Source organism: Artemia franciscana, chromosome 4 (genome assembly GCF_032884065.1).
Source record: "Artemia franciscana chromosome 4, ASM3288406v1, whole genome shotgun sequence".
NCBI classification, from domain to species: domain Eukaryota; kingdom Metazoa; phylum Arthropoda; class Branchiopoda; order Anostraca; family Artemiidae; genus Artemia; species Artemia franciscana.
In genome coordinates, this window is record NC_088866.1 from 46,116,940 (window position 1) to 46,122,690 (window position 5,751).

Sequence of the window (5,751 nt, forward strand, 5' to 3'; positions counted from 1 at the left end):
TGATTTTGAGAAAAAAAGAGCGGGGGACGAAGCCTAGTTGCCCTCCGATTTTTTGGTTAATTAAAAAGGAAACTAGAACTTTTAATTTTTTACGAATCTTTTTATTGGTAAAAGATTTACGTAACTTATAAATTAGCTTACGTAAAGAACTTTTGTATTCTCATGTTTTTATTACATATATGAGGGGATTCGCCCCATCGTCAGTACCTCGCTCTTTACACTAAAGCTGGAATTTTACCCCAATTCATTAAGAATGACCCCTGAATCACAAAAGCCATAGAATAAATAGTTGAAATTACTAAAAATACTTTAGCGTAAAGAGCGAGGTATTAGAAGGAGGTGAGCCCCTCATATGGGTAATAATTTCTGTTTGTTTTAAGTTTTATTGCTGTTCCTTACTTCCAGCTGAAAAAGCTTTTTCACATTTATTTTTAATTGTTTTTTTTTAAATAATGCTAGTAAATCCTGCTCTCCCTTCATGGAAATTTTCTTCTCCCATGACAAATTCTCGATGGAAAGTTCCCCCAGCGTATCCCCCTCTTCTCAACCCCTCCCCCAACCAAAAAAATCCTCCTGAAAACGCCTGTATACTTCCCAATAACCATTACTATATGTAAGCACAGGTCAAAGTTTGTAACTTGTTGCCCCTCCCACGGGGACTGTGGGAGAGTAAGTCGTCCCCAAAGACATAGTTATAAAGTTTTTCGACTACGCTGAATAAAATGGCTATCTCAGAATTTTGATCCGTTGACTTTGGGAAAATAATTAGCGTGGGAGGGGGCCTAGGTGCCCTCCAATTTTTTTGGTCACTTAAAAAGGGCACTAGAACTTTTCATTTCCGTTAGAATGAGCCCTCTTGCAACATTCTAGGACAACTGGGTCGATATGATCACCCCTGGGAAAAAAAAAATAATAAATAAAAAATAAACACGCATCCGTGATCTGCCTTCTGGCAAAAAATTGCAAAATTCCACATTTTTGTAGATAGGAGCTCGAAACTTCTACAGTAGGGTTCTCTGATACGCTGAATCTGATGGTGTGATTTTCGTTAAGATTCTATGACTTTTAGGGGGTGTTTCCCCCTATTTTCCAAAATAACGCAAATTTTCTTAGGCTCGTAACTTTTGATGGGTAAGACTAAACTTGATGAAACTTATATATTCAAAACCAGCATTAAAATGCGATTCTTTTGATGTAGCTATTGGTATCAAAATTCCATTTTTTAGAGTTTTGGTTACTATTGAGCCGGGTCGCTCCTTACCACGAACTGTTTGATAATACAAAAGTAAAAAATATGCAAATTAATCATTGGTTTGTTCCTTCACATTGTCAAAAACCCAGATCATGTAGTTCTTTCTGATGAGGCAACTTTTATATAAGATGTAAATGGCTTTGCACATTCTTTTAGAAAGGCAATTCAAATTTAAAAAGATCCATTATGCCAGTACCAAGCAAAATTCATATCAATAACTGAGGTGATTTCATCAATTTGTGATCTTGGCCCTGCAGAATAATAATTAGTGTATCATTCTTGCGTTTAAAATTATGCGTTTGACTCAAGTGCACTAATAAAACATAAACATTAAATAAAAATAAAGAGACAGGAAATGACCCTTTTAAGTCATTAACAGAGTATATCTGAGTCGGATTCAGGTAAACTTCAAGTAACTGTCGAGTCGAGAAACTGTTTATGGCAGCGAACGGTGGGAAACAACTGGACCTTAGCCAAGGAATGACTTCATACCTGATATCTGATTTTCATGTTGGGCTTGTTCAAAAACGACAACTATAATCTTTGAACTGTAAGTTTCTGTCAGTTTTCTATAACAATCTGTTATAACAGAGAAGTTACTTTAAATAAAGATAAGGGAGATATTCCTATAAACCTAATTTACAATAACTTAAAATTAAACGATCCAAGTAACATTTTTCTTTAGCTTTAATTAGGATCATCTGACCACACTTTTAATGAAAATTAGGTCAGTAGACAAGCTAAGTCGATCACTAAGCAGATAATTCTTGTCCAATCTAATTGGTGAAAAGTCTTTCATTTACTCTGACTTGGTTTTTTGGTTTGTTTGATTCCGTCTTTCTTCTGCTCAGTTAGATTTAATTCAAAAGGTTGATTTTCCTTCTTTTTTTTTAGCAGTCGGTGTCCGTGACGAAATATGTCCCTCTATTATTTTTGCTTCTTTTTTGTCCGCTGTCTGACTTTACCCTCAGTTTTCTCAGCTATTTAATTTTTTTTTCTTGTTAATCAATGTCAATCTTGCTCGTAGCCCTTTCTGTGTATAACTGTTCACATAATTAATATAATCATATTTCACCCAATATTTTACCATTTTAAAATTATAATTACCTGCACTATAAAATTTTATCAATCTGACAAGAGACCTAAGTCCGACAGACGGCCTTTTAGACCGGGGAACACAGCTATACACGAAACAAATTCATATTCAATCCTTTTTCTGCCAACCACTTCGCGCTTTTGTGCTCTGAAAATTGCAAGACGTCGCAAAATATATCAGTAAAATAGTAAAATACCGGTAACAAACGTAAAATACCGGTAAAATAAGTAAATTATGTAAGATAAGGATTTTATGGGGGTCTGTAAAATTACAATAAAATTTTACCAGGAACAATTTTACCAGTTACAACACTACCACGCATATATACATATTATGCAGTATAATATGCATGGCAAATAAGCCTCCTTAGATTAATAGATTACGCTATATACTTGTGCGTTCGGTTACGATCTTGCACTTTCGGTGGTTCGAATCCATACGGGGGCGCTTCTTTTTCTGATTGGTAATTTTATTTTAAATTAAACAGCAATGTTTTTGCTTTATATAATTTCTTGAATACAAAGGAAGGAATCCTTTGTTTTCTATCCTGTTCTAATTTGATCTAATCAGAAATAATCTCAATTTATTTTATCAAAGTGTCCTTTTTGTCCTTTTAACAATTTCGGAGCGGAAAAACAATTTCGCTGTCCTGTGGTTAGATCTATTTTATGGCTTAGGAAGGGCACTACGTGTTTCAATTTAAGCTCAAAATAAGCCCTCTCCTGATATTTTTCTGCTTTAAATGGCAGAAAACGACACTGTCCTGTGGTTAGATCTTTTTTGTGGCTTAGAAAGGGCACTACGTGTTTTAATTTAAGCTGAAAATAAGTCCTCTCCTGATATTTTTCTGCTTTAAATGGCAGAAAACGACACTGTCCTGTGGTTAGATCTTTTTTGTGGCTTAGAAAGGGCACTACGTGTTTTAATTTAAGCTGAAAATAAGTCCTCTCTTGATATTTTTCTGCTTTAAATGGTAGAAAACGACACCGTCCTTGGGTTAGATCTTTTTTGTGGCTTAGAAAGGGCACTACGTGTTTTAATTTAAGCTGAAAATAAGTCCTCTCCTGATATTTTTCTGCTTTAAATGGTAGAAAACGACACTGTCCTGTGGTTAGATCTTTTTTGTGGCTTAGAAAGGGCACTACGTGTTTTAATTTAAGCTGAAAATAAGTCCTCTCCTGATATTTTTCTGCTTTAAATGGTAGAAAACGACACTGTCCTGTGGTTAGATCTTTTTTGTGGCTTAGAAAGGGCACTACGTGTTTTAATTTAAGCTGAAAATAAGTCCTCCCCTGATATTTTTCTGCTTTAAATGGTAGAAAACGACACCGTCCTTGGGTTAGATCTTTTTTGTGGCTTAGAAAGGGCACTACGTGTTTTAATTTAAGCTGAAAATAAGTCCTCTCCTGATATTTTTCTGCTTTAAATGGTAGAAAACGACACTGTCCTGTGGTTAGATCTTTTTTGTGGCTTAGAAAGGGCACTACGTGTTTTAATTTAAGCTGAAAATAAGTCCTCTCCTGATATTTTTCTGCTTTAAATGGTAGAAAACGACACTGTCCTGTGGTTAGATCTTTTTTGTGGCTTAGAAAGGGCACTACGTGTTTTAATTTAAGCTGAAAATAAGTCCTCTCCTGATATTTTTCTGCTTTAAATGGTAGAAAACGACACCGTCCTTGGGTTAGATCTTTTTTGTGGCTTAGAAAGGGCACTACGTGTTTTAATTTAAGCTGAAAATAAGTCCTCTCCTGATATTTTTCTGCTTTAAATGGTAGAAAACGACACTGTCCTGTGGTTAGATCTTTTTTGTGGCTTAGAAAGGGCACTACGTGTTTTAATTTAAGCTGAAAATAAGTCCTCTCCTGATATTTTTCTGCTTTAAATGGTAGAAAACGACACCGTCCTTGGGTTAGATCTTTTTTGTGGCTTAGAAAGGGCACTACGTGTTTTAATTTAAGCTGAAAATAAGTCCTCTCCTGATATTTTTCTGCTTTAAATGGTAGAAAACGACACTGTCCTGTGGTTAGATCTTTTTTGTGGCTTAGATAGGGCACTACGTGTTTTAATTTAAGCTGAAAATAAGTCCTCTCCTGATATTTTTCTGCTTTAAATGGTAGAAAACGACACTGTCCTGTGGTTAGATCTTTTTTGTGGCTTAGAAAGGGCACTATGTGTTTCAATTTAAGCTCAAAATAAGCCCTCTCCTGATATTTTTCTGCTTTAAATGGTAGAAAACGACACCGTCCTTGGGTTAGATCTTTTTTGTGGCTTAGAAAGGGCACTACGTGTTTTAATTTAAGCTGAAAATAAGTCCTCTCCTGATATTTTTCTGCTTTAAATGGTAGAAAACGACACTGTCCTGTGGTTAGATCTTTTTTGTGGCTTAGAAAGGGCACTACGTGTTTCAATTTAAGCTCAAAATAAGCCCTCTCCTGATATTTTTCTGCTTTAAATGGTAAAAAACGACACTGTCCTGTGGTTGGATCTTTTTTGTGGCTTAGAAAGGGCACTACGTGTTTCAATTTAAGCTCAAAATAAGCCCTCTCCTGATATTTTTCTGCTTTAAATGGTAAAAAACGACACTGTCCTGTGGTTAGATCTTTTTTGTGGCTTAGAAAGGGCACTACGTGTTTCAATTTAAGCTCAAAATAAGCCCTCTCCTGATATTTTTCACCTTTAAATGGTAGAAAACGACATTTTCCTATGGCTAATAATTTTAATTAAGTGAATAAAATTTCACTGTCTCATAAAAGGACCCGTCCCCGTTTTGACCTCTTATTTGTATTACCACAGCCAAAATTAGTATCCAGGCACATGCGCAGGGGATAATCTTCGGGCCCATGTCCCTTCACTACTCCTCCAACAAATCAGCTTATTCACAATTTGGCCGATGACTTCTTATATTGTCCATACAATTTCCTTATCTGTGTTGTTTTTCGGTACAGTGTGTCTTTTCCGAAGTTTATATTCCCCAAAGTCCCTTCCACAGAAAAATGACGCGTACGTGCCTGGTCATGTAACAAGATCCACACCCAAAATCAGTTGTACTTCAAAACTAACTGACAGAAACAGCACCAAAACCCAATAGACTTATTGTTCTGTATACAAGCTGTATATGTACACGTTGTATATGTCGTATAGCTAGTGATGAATTAACACAATACTGAATTTCAAGGGAAGGAGGCTAAATATAGTTAAAACTACAAAAAAAAGACAAGCAAATTATATAGAATCTGAAAAAACCTGGGGCAAATTTAAGAATAATAGGGTTTCGAGCAAGAACGACCGAACCACAAGATGGATTTGGACCCGAAACTACTAGTCAGTTTAATGATTTGTACAAAATTTCACAAACTGTTTTGCGAAATCAATACTACTTCCAAATTAACACACACAAATATCG